Source organism: Strix uralensis, chromosome 7 (assembly GCF_047716275.1).
Source record: "Strix uralensis isolate ZFMK-TIS-50842 chromosome 7, bStrUra1, whole genome shotgun sequence".
NCBI classification, from domain to species: Eukaryota; Metazoa; Chordata; class Aves; order Strigiformes; family Strigidae; genus Strix; species Strix uralensis.
Window position 1 is genome coordinate 11,842,378 of NC_133978.1, and position 15,613 is coordinate 11,857,990.

At 40.2% G+C, this 15,613-nt stretch overlaps 1 protein-coding gene across 5 annotated transcripts in view; it reads left to right on the forward strand.

Annotated features, from left to right (window-relative positions):
- The window catches only part of BMPR1A (bone morphogenetic protein receptor type 1A), an 83,818-nt gene that overhangs the window by 2,434 nt on the left and 65,771 nt on the right, over nucleotides 1-15,613 (forward strand). Inside the window, exon 1 of one of the 5 annotated variants that reach the window (XM_074874444.1) lies at nucleotides 11,974-11,992. The exons of 2 other annotated variants lie outside the window; for them this stretch is intronic. The gene's annotated coding sequence lies outside the window, so the exon portion shown is untranslated. Of the gene's footprint in view, nucleotides 1-11,973; nucleotides 11,993-14,312; nucleotides 14,405-14,650; nucleotides 14,739-15,613 lie in introns of those variants that run through there. 2 more of the 5 variants (XM_074874441.1, XM_074874442.1) reach the window with 2 other exon arrangements.

Sequence of the window (15,613 nt, forward strand, 5' to 3'; positions counted from 1 at the left end):
AATTAATTTTTAAAAAAAAATTATTATGTTTTTCTTGGTTTTAAAATTAGGAATGATAATAACGTTTTATGTGTTCTCCAAGAAGCAGTATAGAGATTCTGTGGCTATGTAATATTTAAAAAAAAATGTAGGGAAGGACATGCTGACTTGCTAAATATTCACTAAATTATATTTTTATAATGAGAAATCAGTGCAGGCTATATTTTTAAAAGAAACAAGCATTTTTTAAATAGTGATATTAAATAATTCTGAATTAATGGAATCTCTTAAATTGTGTGTCAGTGTAACTAAGAACTCTACAACTTTCCAAGGCATAGTGGGGCACAGACATGTAGACAGGTGGATCTGAGTACATCCCCTTCACAGAAGGGATCAAAGAAACAGATATTAGTGCTTGCACTAATTTTGGTATAGCCAGGCTTTCTAAGAGAAACAAGCCTGCCCTCTCCAAAGCCCTTAAAAGCAAACAAACCAAAGAAAAAAAAGATACCCTATCCTTTTATTTTTTGTTCATCATTGTGGCTGGTAACTTTTATGATGTGGACAGTATCTCTTTCCAAGAGCAGGTAAAGTTCTGACACATGAAGCTGCAGTAACTTATTTGATAAAATGCTGAAAAGCATAGACGGATGAACGAGACCAGACAGTATGTGGCAGGGAACGTGTCATAAATGTGTATGTTTCTACCTTGCTTATGTCAAGCATCAGTTGAAGATCTGTCCTTTCTCTCTGGATATCTGGGGAAGTGTCTGGTGTTTCCTGGTTCCTCAGTAAAAAGAGGACATGTTTTCGGTGCCTGGGATTTTCTTACCTTACCTTACTGTCATGTGTAAATAAATGACAGAAGGAACTCAGTAATTTGAAGATATATCACGTCAGAGTTGTGTGTGGGTGCAGATGGAGTACTTGGAGCCTTGTTTCACTTGTTAATATTCCCACAATGCAAGACTAGGGGGTGGGCGCGCGCAGAGTGCATGCGCTTGGTGGCCTGACAGCAAACTTTTCCTTTAGCTGCTGCTGATTTAGTGGTTCCACTTTTTCCTTTCTTGAACAAGATCTGCAGAACCCTCTGCAGTTCCCCCACCACACTAGTGCTGATGGTCCCCAGTTGAAATGATGTCTTCTGGGCCTTCCATGATGGTTAGTGGTTTAAAGGGTAAGCAGGGAGTTTCTTTCTGCCTTCTTTTCTATAATTCCTTAAAAGTTGCTGTGAAGTCTGTTGAGGGTTTGATATTGTCAGACATAAAGTAGTTTTACTTATTCTGAAAAACATTTAAAACTGAAAGCAAACATAAAATTTAACCTGCTGTATTGTGCCCTTTAAAAATAATATGGAGACTGGAATAGGTGATTGAAATTGGGCAAAAAGTTGAAATAGTCACCTCATTCGTCTTCAGTGTACAGAAGACATCATTTTAGCATTCAGAAGGCTCTTATTGAGAAGATATACGGAATAGATGTTTTGTGAGGGATTCAGTCTAGAAACATCTGCTCAGTACTTTGTACGCTGGGTATGTAATCCTCAAGAGGTTTAGTTTGATACAAATAGCTGGCCCACCTCTGACCAGGCAATCAACTAGGGGACAAGCTGCTAACTTGCCAGAATGGTCTTCGTTGTGACTTAGCTCCCCAGCACCTCACTGGATGCGTTTACAGAGCGTATTGGGTGTATTTTATGCCCACTCTCCCCCAAAAGCAAAACAAGGCACTTATTCTGCTAGTCTTCAATATATCTTCAATATATATTTTGAGATCCATTGTATTAGGCTTATGACACAGAAGCATTTTAGGTCATTGAATATTCGATATATTGAGAAGATGGAGAACTTCATTCATGTAGTGGTAGTGATAAGATGCATGAGTTTCTGGTTATGACCCTCTTGTTTCAGCTGTATACAAGTGGTATGAAAAATATGGTCATTCTGTTTCAGATGTATAATCTAGGTAAGTTTTATTTCTTACCTTTTTTTCTAATGGGTACTTTGTAGTTGCTTTTCCGTTTCATTTGAATTCCTTGTGTTTCAGTTAGGTTTACTGTTTCATGATGGTCTAGCTAATAAAATTCTAAATAAGTATTAAAGTAGGAAAATAAACTCTAGTTCATGATTGTGATAATATTCGTAGATTGTATATGCATGACGAAAGGACAATCAACAGCAAAGCCTTATTTAAGGTCCATTGTGTTACCACCTCAGAATTTCTGCAGTGACATTTGTTGTTATGATGAAAGCGATTGGCTTGATGAAGCTCTTCCTTCGAGTCATCAGCCAAGCCTGCTACCTGTGCCGAAATCACTGGTGGTTGTGTTCATTGTGGGGGGAAAAGTGTTCTGAGTAGCATGAAGGGTATGAACCTTATTTAAATGCTTTAAAAGGTTCTGATAAGACAAAATCCGTGGAGTAGTAGTTCGTAGGGTACATACCTGCAGTACATGGCTGAATGCTCTGATCCTCATTTTTTCCGCAAAATAGAATTCCCCAAAATACAGAGGAAAATATAATAAGCTTAAATATAATTTTAGTATGTGACAACTTGGCTGTGCGTTAAAAGGGGGGAAAAAATCAGTATTACTCAGCTCTGCAGTACTGTAGCTTAATTTGCATCATATGTCACAACAGCAGCAATGCTTTTTACGAAAACTTGAAATCACTTAAATTTTCTCAGTGTCTCCTCAGATAATTGCTTTACGTGATGGCTTCAGTCAACTTTATTAGCATAAAATGTGGAAGCAACTAGCAATTCTTTGTGACTGTATTCCCTCAGTTCACTATCTTAAAGTGAAAACTGTCAATCTTGTTGTGTTTTGGCCGATAAAAATACAAGCAGATGTAGCAGGAGTCGGAGCAATATCAAAGAAAGTCTCAGAAGATGCGTACCAGGATACAGACCTGGTTCATGGAAGTGATTTCCTTTTTCACTGCTGCAGCTGTAGAAATGGTCTAAATTTGCTTTTCTCTTGCCCTTATAGTGTTAATTATTAGCAACTTTTTCTTCATTTGAAAAAAACCTGAAAATGCTCATAGGCCTTAACACTTCCTCTATAAGAGCCTGATCCCAAACTTGACTGGAGATTGGTGAGCAGAGCCCAAATGAGGGCTGGAGGACGGAAGTCAAGAGATTTTACTTCTGCAGAGAATTAATATCCTGCTCATGAAAGATTGGTTGTGCAAATGAGTACATTATGTGCTCGGAATCAGAATTTCAGGGATATAGAAGTGATGAATAAGCTCAGATATAAGCTTCTAAATGAATTATTCTTTTTCCTACTCTTTGTTCAGTTGAAATGCATAGTGTGGTGGAGATGCAGAGGCATAGGCACTCTCCCATGTTGTTGTGCAGGGGTATAGAGGGTTTGAAAAGGAAGCATGAACAGATAAGTTGTGAGGAATCATTCAGCAGGAAGAACGGGTACTGGAAATAGGAAATACTGTATCACCCCCTTGTCCCGTGTGCTTGGGAATGAAAAGAACTTGGAGAGTAGTATGAGAAGAGAGCGGCTTATCAGAAGAAGACAGTGAAGTTACTGGAAATGCAAATGAGAAAACCAGAAAGCTGTGTAAAACGCGCTCCTCCTTGCTGCATATCCTTCTTTGTGGAAGAGAAATTAATCTTTTACAGAATGCCTTGGAGAAGGTTTCAGAAACCCTCCTGTACCCTTCTCTGGGTTGTCCGAGGAACAAGGCTCACAGATCACAGACACTGGTTTGGGCAACTGAGAGTTAATTGCAAGACGGTACTGGGACAGGGCACAGGAAGGCACTGCCAGCTAATGAGGTGCAGCCATTCTTAGACTCAACACCCAAAACATGGACTGTCTTCTGTTCAGGTTACTGAAGGGATTTTAGCAATAATCAAAAATTCAGTAGCGGTACTGAGTGTTAAGCAGAAATGTCCCTGATGATAGATACAGGAAGTTTTATTAGGAATTTTGTTTGTGTTGCTTTCAAGTATTTTTAAAAACTTGTTAGTTTTAAAAGAGAGACAAAGCAAACAATAAATCTCACAGAATGAAAAAGTGCTTTTTTGTTTTTATGTATTGATGTATTTTTCTGATTTTTATCTTCTGTATTTACTAGTTCACAACCATTTAATCTTTTTCTGTGAAAATATCCTATAGAAAGTTTTCCGTAGGAGTATTCTGAAGTGTATGCCATTCATTAGGATTGACGATTGTGCCCTTCCTCACCCAAGCAAATTATTACTGTGAGTTTAAAATAAAGATTCGATAGGTTTTGCAGCAAATCTGTCATATTTGCTGAGCTGAACCAGTAATCCCATTAGTGATAATACTTCTTTAAAACTCACAGTGTGGACCGAAGTTTATGACAGACAGTATTGTATGCACTAGTCTTCTACTTTGGTTAGATGAACGGAAATTTTTTTGAACAATGTTAACTCCATTTAAAAATATTTTTTACTACTTTTGCATTAATGATTCTTTACTGAATTGATTTAAGTTGACAACCACTGATACTGATCTGCACTAATCTTTGTATGTTTTTTAAAGCTCTTTTGGTACATGGTGAGTTAATATTTTTTTTTAAGCTTACAACTATAATTAATTTAATGAGACTCTAAAAAGAAAGAATCAAAACCTGGAACACTGTCCTACTCAGAAGGTAGGGCAGAGGGCTCTGATGAAGTGTAGGAACATTGCCATATAGCTGATATTCTTCAGTTTCCTGCTCTTAAAATTTCATGGAAGGAATGCAGTTAGAGACTCGCCAATTTGGGTTAAACCAGGAACTGCAAAATAAAACCCGACCCAGACAGGACAGTTTTTTCTTCAAACCCAAGCCTCTGTTGAACTGTCTGTTTTTGTTCCGCCCCAGCCCTGCTTCACTCCCCCACCTCTCTTCAAATTCACAAGTTTTTAAATGTAGAGATGTTTCTAATTTAGAAAATTATTTTGGCGTAATGAACTAAAACAGAAAGGAGGGGACTAAACTGAGGGAGGTCAAAAACCAGATGGAAATAGAAAATCTGAAAACATCTAGTAAAAAAAAATCACCCTTGAAATAATGGAATCTAAATGCTGAAATTATACATCTGCTCGGCAGCTGTGCATTCCTTAGCCAGAGGTTCTGCTGCAGAAATGGCATTAGTCAACTTTTTCTCAAAGTTTCAAATGCTGTTGTATAATATTTACATGGCTCTGTAATACTTTCAGTAGTAGTCTTAGGAACCTGGGGTGGGGGGGAGAATAGAGGTGGAGGGAAGCGCTGGTGAGCTGATGTAAGAATTTCCTTCTTTGTCTTTAAGCATCTGTAGTGCGTACGGTTGTTCACTGCAGTGAAATGCTGTGATTTTATTACTTGGTGGTTCTTCATGAGTATCTTTTAATTTCTGCTGACTTCATTTCAGAGGTGAGGTTGGTTACAGGAGAAATAACCAAATAGAAACATATGAAATGAGGGTGCACTAGTGAGAAAAGAATGTTACAAATGAAGAAGCCTGCCTCAAGTGTTTTGCTCCCAACAATGGTCAGCAATATTTCTCCAGAGGAAAGCGCGAGACAGTCTGCAGCAGACAACTGTGGAATTACACCGCTCTCTGGAAGTTTCTTCCTACATCCCAATAGCCAGGAGCTAGTTGAGACTGCAACGCACATTAAATACGTTTACGTATACACACACAACATGTTTTTATACAGTATCTTAAAATGTTAAATCATTTTAGTTAGAAAAGGTCTCTATAAACTGTTAAACAAGTTATAAAAATGCGTAATTTCATGTTTTTCTTTGTGTTCTTTTTCTTTGTACTGTTTTGACAGTGTTGGTGTTCATCGAAGTTACCTGTTGGTACTGAGATTTATATATGTTAGAACAGGTCTTTGAGCAGGGGTTGAGTGCTGATGTAAAGGGTGATTTAGTTAGTGCAAAAGCCTATGGTGTTTTTTTCTCTCTTAAAAGGTAACAACCAAGGTGATTCTTGCTTCAAAGAATTTTAGCCAAAATTTTAAAGTTTGAGGTTATGTAAGATAAATGTCACGGTTTTCAGAAATGTTGACTATTGTTTTCAATGTGTATCTGTTTTTGGAAGAGTAATTGTTTACAGGAAGGTATTTTTTTATTATGTCTACTTGGAACAACTGAAGGTAAAATAATTCTCCTTCAGATTACTTTCGATGAGAAGAAGAGCTGTGGATGTGCTACAAATACAGATGGTAGGGTCTCCTGAGGATTTGAAAGAGCACAAATAGGGCTTGGTGCAGGGTGGTGGGTGGGTTCAGGTAGCAGGAGTGTGGGCAGAGGAGCAGTGGTGCTGTGAGAAAGGCTTGCTGGGTTTGAGCCCTGGAGCGCAGCAGGGTGGGCGAGGTGGGCAGAGGTGGGACTCATCCTTCACCGGAGCCCTCCTCTAATGGGGTTTCTTACCTGGGGGTAGGAGCAACAGAAATGTGGATCTCCTTTCTCTGCATGTAACTGCACAGCACCTCTTCCCATATCCATACATTTCCTTTCTGCAAGTAGTTACTGTTCCATTCTCACTATCGAGTTTTCCCTCCATTGTCTGTGACTTTGTCATAGTGTGAAATGAGGTTTCAGGCTATTAAAGCGTAGCCAATGACAAAGTTTCCCTCTGCACAGACTAAGTTTAATACTTTATTTATTTGGATTATTTTTTGCCGTACCTCGTGGAAAAGACTGGGCACAAACAGGAGAAATTGGAGGTATGTGTGCAGCTGCATGGCTGCAGTATTGTTGAGATCAGAGATCTGGTGGGACAGCTGCAATGGCTGGAGTACTGTGAGGACTGGTTATGGGCTCTCCAGGAAGGACAGGCTGGGATGACGAGGGGTGCAGGGTGTTGGGGAGGGGGGTTGTGAAAGTGCTTTTGGAATTTGTGGAGCAGCTCTGCCTTTTCGGTGGATGAGGAGTCAGTTGAGAGTTTATGTGTCAAGATTAGCAGCAGGTGAGCATGGGTGATGTTGGTGGGAGTCTGATAGCCTTTTGTGATGAAATGACTAGCTCAGTGAGTGAGTAGAGAGCAGTGGATATTGTTGATCTTGACTTCCATAAGGTTTTTGACAGTGTCTCTTGTAACATCCTCATCAACGAACTGATGGAAGTACAGACTAGACAAATGGACAGTGAGACAGATAAATTGAAAACTGGGTGAGCTACCAGGTTCAAAGAGTTGTGATCAGCATCATGAAGTCCAGCTGGAGACCAGTCACTAGCAGTGTGCCCCAGGGGTCAATGCTGGGTTCCAGTACGGCACAACATCTTTATAAATGACCTGGATGATGGGACAGAGCGCACCCTCAGCGAGTTTGTAGGTGATACAGAACTGGGAGGAGCATTTGATAGGCCAGGTGGTTGTGCAGCAGCTCAGAGGGACCTGGATGCACTGGAGAAGTGAGCAGAGAGGAACCTCATGAAGCTCAACAAAGAGAAGTGCAAAGCCCTGCACCTGGGGAGGAATAACCCTATGTACTGGTACAGCGTGGGGACTGACTGCCTGGAAAGCAGCTTTGCAAAAAGGATCTGGGGGTCATACTGGACAGCAAGTTGAGTATGAGCCAGCAAAGAAAGCCAGGAGCCTTCTGGGCTGTGTTAGGGAGCATGCTGTGGGCAGGTTGAGGGAGGTGATGATGCCCTTCAGCTCGGCATCTGTGGTGAGACACATATGGAAGGCCCTGGCCAGTTCTGGGCCCACAGGAAGAAATCGGCAGGTACCCCTGTGGCAGTGAGGTGCTAACAGCTTTGCTGGAGGCAAGTGACAGGGGCTGTTCTGTTCTGTGTGTTTGGAAGTAGTGTGGAAAGGGGAGTGAATGGTGAGGTGGTGAAACTTGTAGCTGATACAGGTGTTGTAAACTGGCTGTAGCAGTACTGAATGCCTTGACGATAAGGTATCAGATGAGGTACAGTAAGTGCAACGTAATTTAATTTAGAGAAAGGAAAAACAGTAATAGGCTCTAAATCAGGTATTAACACTTTGGGGATATCTTGGATAGTTTTCCAAACATCTCTTTGCTGTGAAGCTCCAACTTTAGATTGCACCTATCTGCTTACGGTGTCTAAAACTTTTTTTTCCTTTTCTTTCTTCCCATTGGCTGTGTGTTTCCACTGTCACTTTTGTATTTGTGGAATTGTGGCCATGTGGAAGGTTGGATTTGTATGCTAATCTGACTGAAAACTAACCCTATAAAAAAGCCCCTGGGTTTTCAGTAGTTCTAGCTCACCGTGATACCATATGAGGAGTAAGGGGAGAGGATGGGAGGCACTTCCCTTCTTACAGTCAGCACAGTCTTAAATTTAAGCCAATTTTGAAGCAGCATTCTATAGAGTTAGAATTAAAAGTTTTTTAAAAATGTGATTATGCAGCTGTTCACATTCATTATGTATGGACACACATGTTATGTAGCTCTGGTAACACAATTTCAACAATGCCATTAAAACTAGAAGGTAATTTTTTTTTTTTTTCCATCTTTCCCCAGCAGTACTAATGGGATGCAGTCCTAAGTGGAATTGGGCTTCTTGAGTCAGGGAAAGAGAAACAGCAGAGTGGGAAATGGTGATGGTAATCCATCAAACCTTAAATGAAATTAAGAAACTGATAGGAAATAATTTTTCACCGCTGTTTTTTTCCTCCACAGTATAAGGGAATGGCAGGTTACAAGCACAGTAAAATGTGGTGTTTCTTTCCTTCCTCACAGCAAATACTTTAGTTGAAGAGTCACTGCCTGAATATATGGCTGGCGGTAAAAGTACTGTGCAGGTTTGTGATCACACAGATTTGTTGAAGGATGTGTCCGTTGATGGCAGTAGCACAGTCACTTGTGTCCATTTGTAGGTCAGGAAGCACACAGGCTTCTGGATGGAGCAGGGGAGGACTCTGTTCTTCCTTCTGATAGCAGGCAGTGTCACAGAGTGCTTGGCTAGACATCTGCCATAGTGCAGCAGGCTAATTCATATGCCTTTTATCACACCCACACGCACCCAGGCACGTCAGCTCCTCCGCTGTTACACTCAGTAGTGTCTGTAACGCCTACAGTTGGGTGATTTTTTTTTTTTTTTTTTTTTATATTGCACTGGCATCTAGCTGCCTTCATTGACATGTTTGTTGGGTTTGGTTTAATGATATTGCCATCAAACATGAAGTAACATGTTTTTAGTGTCTACCTTATCTTGAACATTTTCTGTTCATGTACTTTATTTTGCTTTGTGTGGAAAGGCTGATAATATAGTTTCCTAAGGACTGGAGCAGTACAGCCAGGTAGACTTTCATTGATGTCTGCAATGAAAATCTGCTAGATGAATAACTACCTAGCAGATGAAGAGGGCAGTTCTGTGCTACAGATAAGCAAGCCTAGCAGCCAGGTACACTCGAAGGGCCAGTTCTACTCCCTGTTAACGCCACCCTTGTGCGTCCTTGCCTTTTGCTTTACTGCGGCACTGGCTGGCACTCCTCTGATGCTGTAGGAATTTAAACTGGCTGAAAGCCGATTACCTTTTTTGCCTTTTTTTTTTTTTTTTTTTTAAAACAGGCTTCACTTCTTGCCAGCCAAGCTGTGGTTGTGGGGGCAGACCAGGTGCCAGTGTTGGCATACAGAACAAGTGCCCCTTCCAGATGTGTTGTAGTGCAGTGTGCTTGTGGGTAAGGCTGCTGTTTGGGAGTCTTACCCATTTTGGAACACTCTTTTCTCATTGGCTTGAATAATAGTGAGCCCATGTAACTTCTTAGTGTATATTGAGTGTATCTCCCACTCCCCAAGGCAAAAATGGGTTGAGCAGAAGCTTTACTTTCCTATCCCCGCATTCCTCTTTGCTCTTCTCCTTTTGCAGTTGTGTCCTTTGTTTTGTAGTTTTGTTAAGTGTTTCTGTCTCTGATGTAGTATGTAAAGTTTTGGATTTTGGCAAATTCCTAATACCTAAAACTTCAAAGACAAGCTGCATGTATCAGCAGGCTTGAAGATTAGATGTCTGGTAAGATTATGGAGTGGATGTCACGCTGTTTAAGTTTCAAAGGTCTAGAGCTGTGTTAACGTCCCCAGAGGTGAAGGATGTTATGATCAGAAGTGTTCAGTAAACTTGTTATGCCTGATAAGGGGGAAGTCAATATGCACATACTGTCCAGCCAGTGAGACGTGTTGTTTGGCACCAAGAGGACGTGGGAGGGAAAGGGAGAGAGAATGGTGGTTAGAGGAATATGCGTGTGCGTGGGGAAATGGATATATTTCAAAGGACAGGGAGAGTGAAATCATACAGGATATAGGGAGAGAGCTGGGGCAATTATGTTGGGAAAAGATATAGACCAAAATAGAACATAAATCTGTAGGAAACCAGGCCTTTCTAGGTCTGTTGCTCATAGTGCAATTTGTTTGATGTGTGATGACTTCCCTCCCCCCCCCCGCAATGAAGAGGAAAATTTGAGGTGAAAGGAAAAGAATCACTTGAGGTATAAGAACCAGAAATACCATAGGTGTGTGTTTGGCATCACTTGCCAGGGCAGAAGGGATCAATTCAGCTAATTTTTTTTTCTTCTGTTTTCCTCATGTAACCTAGGCTTTAGTAGAACACAGAGAAAACACAATAAAATCTTTATATGGCAGGGACAGATAAAACATGTATGCTGGTCCCAAATCCAAGGACATTTATTGAGTCAGTCAAAAGGAGCTTCAAGTGACACGGCATCTAGCAAGTGAAATGCGGATGTTCCTTTCTGTGTATTACATGAAGCTGTCTCATGGCTATGAATGGGGAAATAAATTTGAGAGTTAAATACAGTCTTTTAAAATGTATTTTTCAAAGAACTGCTGCGGTTGAAGCAGAAGACTAGCTTTATGACAATGGACATAATGGAATTAAATGCCATCTTAACAGTGCAGTTGGTATGAGAGAATAATCTAAAAATACAGTGTTGAAATGTCTGACAAGGTCATAGGAGTACCAATGCAGCCACATGTTTATATATTAGTATGTATGCAATCCACACTCCTCCACCTACTGAACCCATTATACTGGAACAGAAAACAGATTTTGTATAAACTGCTTGTTGCAAATTCACTTGTTTTTGAAAATGCTGGATTTGCCAAATGCTACTCTTTCATACTATATTTTCTCCTCAGCGGGAAGCATTATCATCCAGAAGTTGTGCTTTTGGAGGGTATGTTAGGAAATATTTTATCCTCGTGCAAACAAATTTGCCAGTACTGTTGAGTTTTTAATTTCAATTTAGAATGCAAGTTTCTAAAAGTGTACTTTAAAAATAACTTTATTTAAAACAGTAATTTTGATACATCTTTCAGAAGATTGTTTCTTTGCTCTTCAAAGGAGTAACACATAGGCATAGCTTAATTTGGCTAGACTCAGTTCAGTTACAGCTCAGTGGAACTGTTTGTGCACAGTTAGGTTAGAGATTGATGTGTAAAGTAGCACTTGCTAGAACAGATATGTTCACAGTAACATATCTCATGAAATGAAGTGTGTTCAAAAGGATGGTTTGTTTAGAATGACACCTGTCAGGCTCTGTATTGCTTGTGCACCCAGGAGTAGTACAATTAAAAGAAGTTAGAGAACATTTTCCATTTCAGTACTCCTTTTTAACAGTACTTCATGTGATCTATTTTGTGTCTTTTCTGTAGATAATTGTTGTTTCACCATGTATGTCGTCTTCTGTGGTAATGTAGTCTGTAGCTTTCAAAGAAGGTTGTGATTGTGAAAACATTAGAATTGTTATAAGCATGTGTATTTCCTGGCCCTACTTTTCATTTGTTACAATTAATTTCCATTGACTATGTGAGTTTATGGTTGTTGGATTGTTTGGTTTGGGTTTTTTGTTGTTGTTTTGGTTTGGTATTTGTTCCCCCTCCAGTGACTGGTTGTTATCTTTGCTGGCATGAAACTTGTGCTGAACTGAAGTACTAAAGGCATTTGTGAGTCCCCTCATAAAACATCACAGTCACGGTTCCTATCTGCTCTTTTGGAAGACAGTGCGTTAGCAGAGAATCCTCAGCAAAATACGTATCCTTTCTTTTATTTTTAGCACGGTAGGTTTGACCCCTGTTGAAGCCTTTGGGATTACTTTGTATTCTTAGGGCTGTCTTAATTTTCTTTATATACAGTGCTTGTGTGAAATAATCCCAGTAGTAGGTCTTGAGACCAAAACACGATCTGTAGGGGTAAGGGGGAAGTTTATGTTAAAAGACCCAACAAAGTACAACTACAGGGAAGATGCTAAGGGTGGAACTGTTATATAGGCCTTCTGAAAGAGAATCAACATGTAATAACTTCTTGCAAGCCATTTAATAGCTGTCAGGTAATCATGTTACGGTGTTTTGAGCTTCAGTTTTAATGTGTAAACATACTTGCTCTTCCACTTCTAACCAACAATTTGAATAAATTTTATTCCAACCAAGTAAGCATTATTAAATATATTTTAAAAGAAAAATAACTGATGTTTTTTTAGAATATTTGGTGCCTTTTCTGTTACCTTGAGGTTAATGAAGAAATGCTGAGTAAAACAGAAAATGCTGTCAGTTAGAAATCGTGATCCTACTTTGAATTTTGATTATCTGACACAAATTATAAATCAGAAATAAATGATCTAGAAATAAATTCTGTAGATGAGTAACAGATGAGAGGTTCCTTCGGGGAAAGATTTAAAAGATCTAGAATTTTGCATAATCTCAAAGATGAAATGTATCGTATGTGATGCATACAAGCAAAATTACTGTATTTTGCCTTCTGTAAAATAACAAGAGGTCTTGCAAATATAAGTCAATATTTGCATTACATAAAAATATTTGTTTAAAGTGCTCATGTTCTATAAGTGACAAAGGCATTTGAGTAGGATTTTTGTTCTGATATATAACAAAAAAACCAACCCTGCATTTACTCTGCCTAGAATACAAGGGTAAAGTAGCCAGCTGTTATTGCTTCTGATCCTAGACCTGCAATAACCAAGGTTAAGAAATGTTCATAGTGGATTTTTTGTAAATGTATTAGTATATTGATAAGGGTGATTGTTTCAATCATACTGCCTACTTTAGGTTTTTTTTTTTTTTCCAGATTTGAAGTCTTTTGGAAACCCCCATCCTAGTGGTATTTGATATTCCTCACTAGATTCTGAAAACACTGCTTCAATTCAAAATCTCTTATCATTTAGAATTTGTTCCTATTTGTAATTGGGAACCAATACAGGCAAAACTGTGTGAGTGAAGGATTCTACATCTAAAGATCCCTCAGCTCTGAATTTCTGGTTTTGACTTCTTAAATATATTTTAAAATCTGGGCCCAGAACTTGATGACAGTTAAGAGTTTCTAGCAGCATCTGTTGCTGGTGAGATGTTTTTTACATGAACAGAGTGATTCAACAGATAGAGTGTACACTGGCGAAAGGTTCCTTCTTGTTAGAGTTGCAGAAGAATTGCCACCCTTGCCAGTGTTCTGCAGTATCATACTTAGTTAAGCCAACAGAAGTATCAACCACCTCCTATGGAAATCAAAGAGAAAGTCAGTGTGAGCTCCTCATTGCCACACTGATGCCCCAAAGACTTGCACCCTCCCAAGCCCTTGGGGGCTTTTTTTTCTCTCCCTGATAGAATAGCTCTGGTAGTATATTTAATGAGTAAAATTACTACTGCTGGAAAAATGTTTTTCAAGTTATTCTTTCTCTCTTTTTACACTGTGCTATCACTAGAATGATTGATAACTTTTTTTTTTTCAAGTCTTTGTCTCTTATCTAGTAGGATAATGGTATCTTAGAAATTTCAGTATGTTCAGAATGGTAAAAATGTTGGCTATTTTGTTTACAGCAAAGTACTTAGTTACTCCAAATTGCAACAGCCTTTTTTCATGCTACAGAAATATTATCTTTTAGAGAAAATAGATGGAGACAGTTTTTGTATCTGTAGGATCAGCTCATCTCTTGAGGTGTATCTTTATTGTCTTTATTGTTTTTTCTGTGTATGTAATTGACTGAAAACTTAGACATTTAGTGTCCTTGCATCCTAAATAAACTCTATGTGTATAGATGGAACAACTAAGTGGATTCATTTGGGTTTATGATGTGGTGTTCTGTGTGAAATTGTCATGTACACGAATGTTTGGGCTCTGAAACGCAAGGCTTTTTAGATGAAAAAGGGCTATTCTTACTAATTCCTCGCTTCTGAGTAAGATCTATTCGTTTCTCAGGTTAGTGAAAGTCAGGTGAATTTTGAGTCAGGGTAGAGATGAACGGAACAAACGAGACCTTTATGGCGGAACTGAGACGCGATTGTTCCCGCGCCGGGCTGCCGGTGGCTGGCAGCGCGCCGGTGCCAGGGGCACGGCCGGGCACCTCGGCCGCGCCTCGCGGGGGAAATGGGGAACGAGACAGAAGTGGGTTTCTTCCCTATTTCAGGAGAGGACGCGAGCAGCTCTGTTCCCTGCTAGGCAGCGCCGAGATGCCATTTTAAGAGGTTAAATGACTTTCCGAGCGCTGCGGGGCGGGAGGAGGGGCGGGAGGAGATCGGGTTACTGGCTCCGCATTCCAGCGCCGCCGCTGCGCGCCGCGGCCGGGCCCGGCCCCCGCCCCGCTGGCTCTGCTGCCCCGGCCCCGGCCGGGCGAGGCCCGGGGTGGCCCTGCGGGGGGGCCCGGCCCGGGAGCGTGCCGCTGCTCCGGCCGCCGCCGCCCCGCCCGGGGGGCGGCCGGTCCCACCGTTGCAGGCACGGCAGCTGCGGGGAAGGCACCGCCTCGTCTAGTGCCTTTCACTGCGCGGGGATTGCGGCGGGGCGCGTTGGCTCCGAGTGAGCGTAAGAACTTCCTAGGAAAGAGCTTGGGTTTGAAGTATTTTTAGATATCGGGAATCCTTGCTGAGCTGTAACAGTGTTTATAAAGACTTTCTGGAAACATTATTGTGCTTAATTAACTTTCTAGCTCTCAAAGAAATGTTTTATCCGATGCATTTATTGCCTTCTCGTTTTTCAAGGGTTTTTTTAACCTATATTTACAGTATTATGCAAATTCTAGGTAAATATTTACTTTTTCATGGAGATGTAGGTTTGTGTATTTTGCTTGTTTTCCCATCTCTTCCCATGGATACAAAATAGCAATTTGAAGTAATGTGTTTTAAAGATCGTATAATTTCCATTTAATGTTTGCACTGCAGCAGTACTGGGTTGTTCCTTGGCAGAACAATGGTTGTGTACTTAGTTCACGCTTTTTAAAGCTTTCACCATCAAAAAAAAAAAAAACAAACCCACAACAAACCTGCAGCAGGAGAGTATCATTAAGGCTTTTTATAATAGAACTGTGTTTGTATTTAAAGTTTCAAGTTGACTTTGGAACAAAATGCTCTGTGGAATATTTATTGTAGTTGTTACAGTGCAAAGATACAGCAACGTCTGCTTATATCTACTCTTCCCGTAGGGTCGTTAACATGTGTACTTCTCTGAGGCTGCATAAATATTTTCAAGTAAAAGAAGCTAAGAAGAAAATCTTAATTTGAAATTCTGACTGTTGTGGGGTTTGGTGGGTTGTTGTTTCCCCCCCCCCCCCCCCCCTTCTAAATCAGATTGTAAATAATTCTGTCAGTGAGGTGTCCATAACTGTTGACTTTTTTTCTTCCCTCTACCCTTCTGTATGATATCACAAAAATGAGATAAATTACTCTAGATTTCCTTCAAGA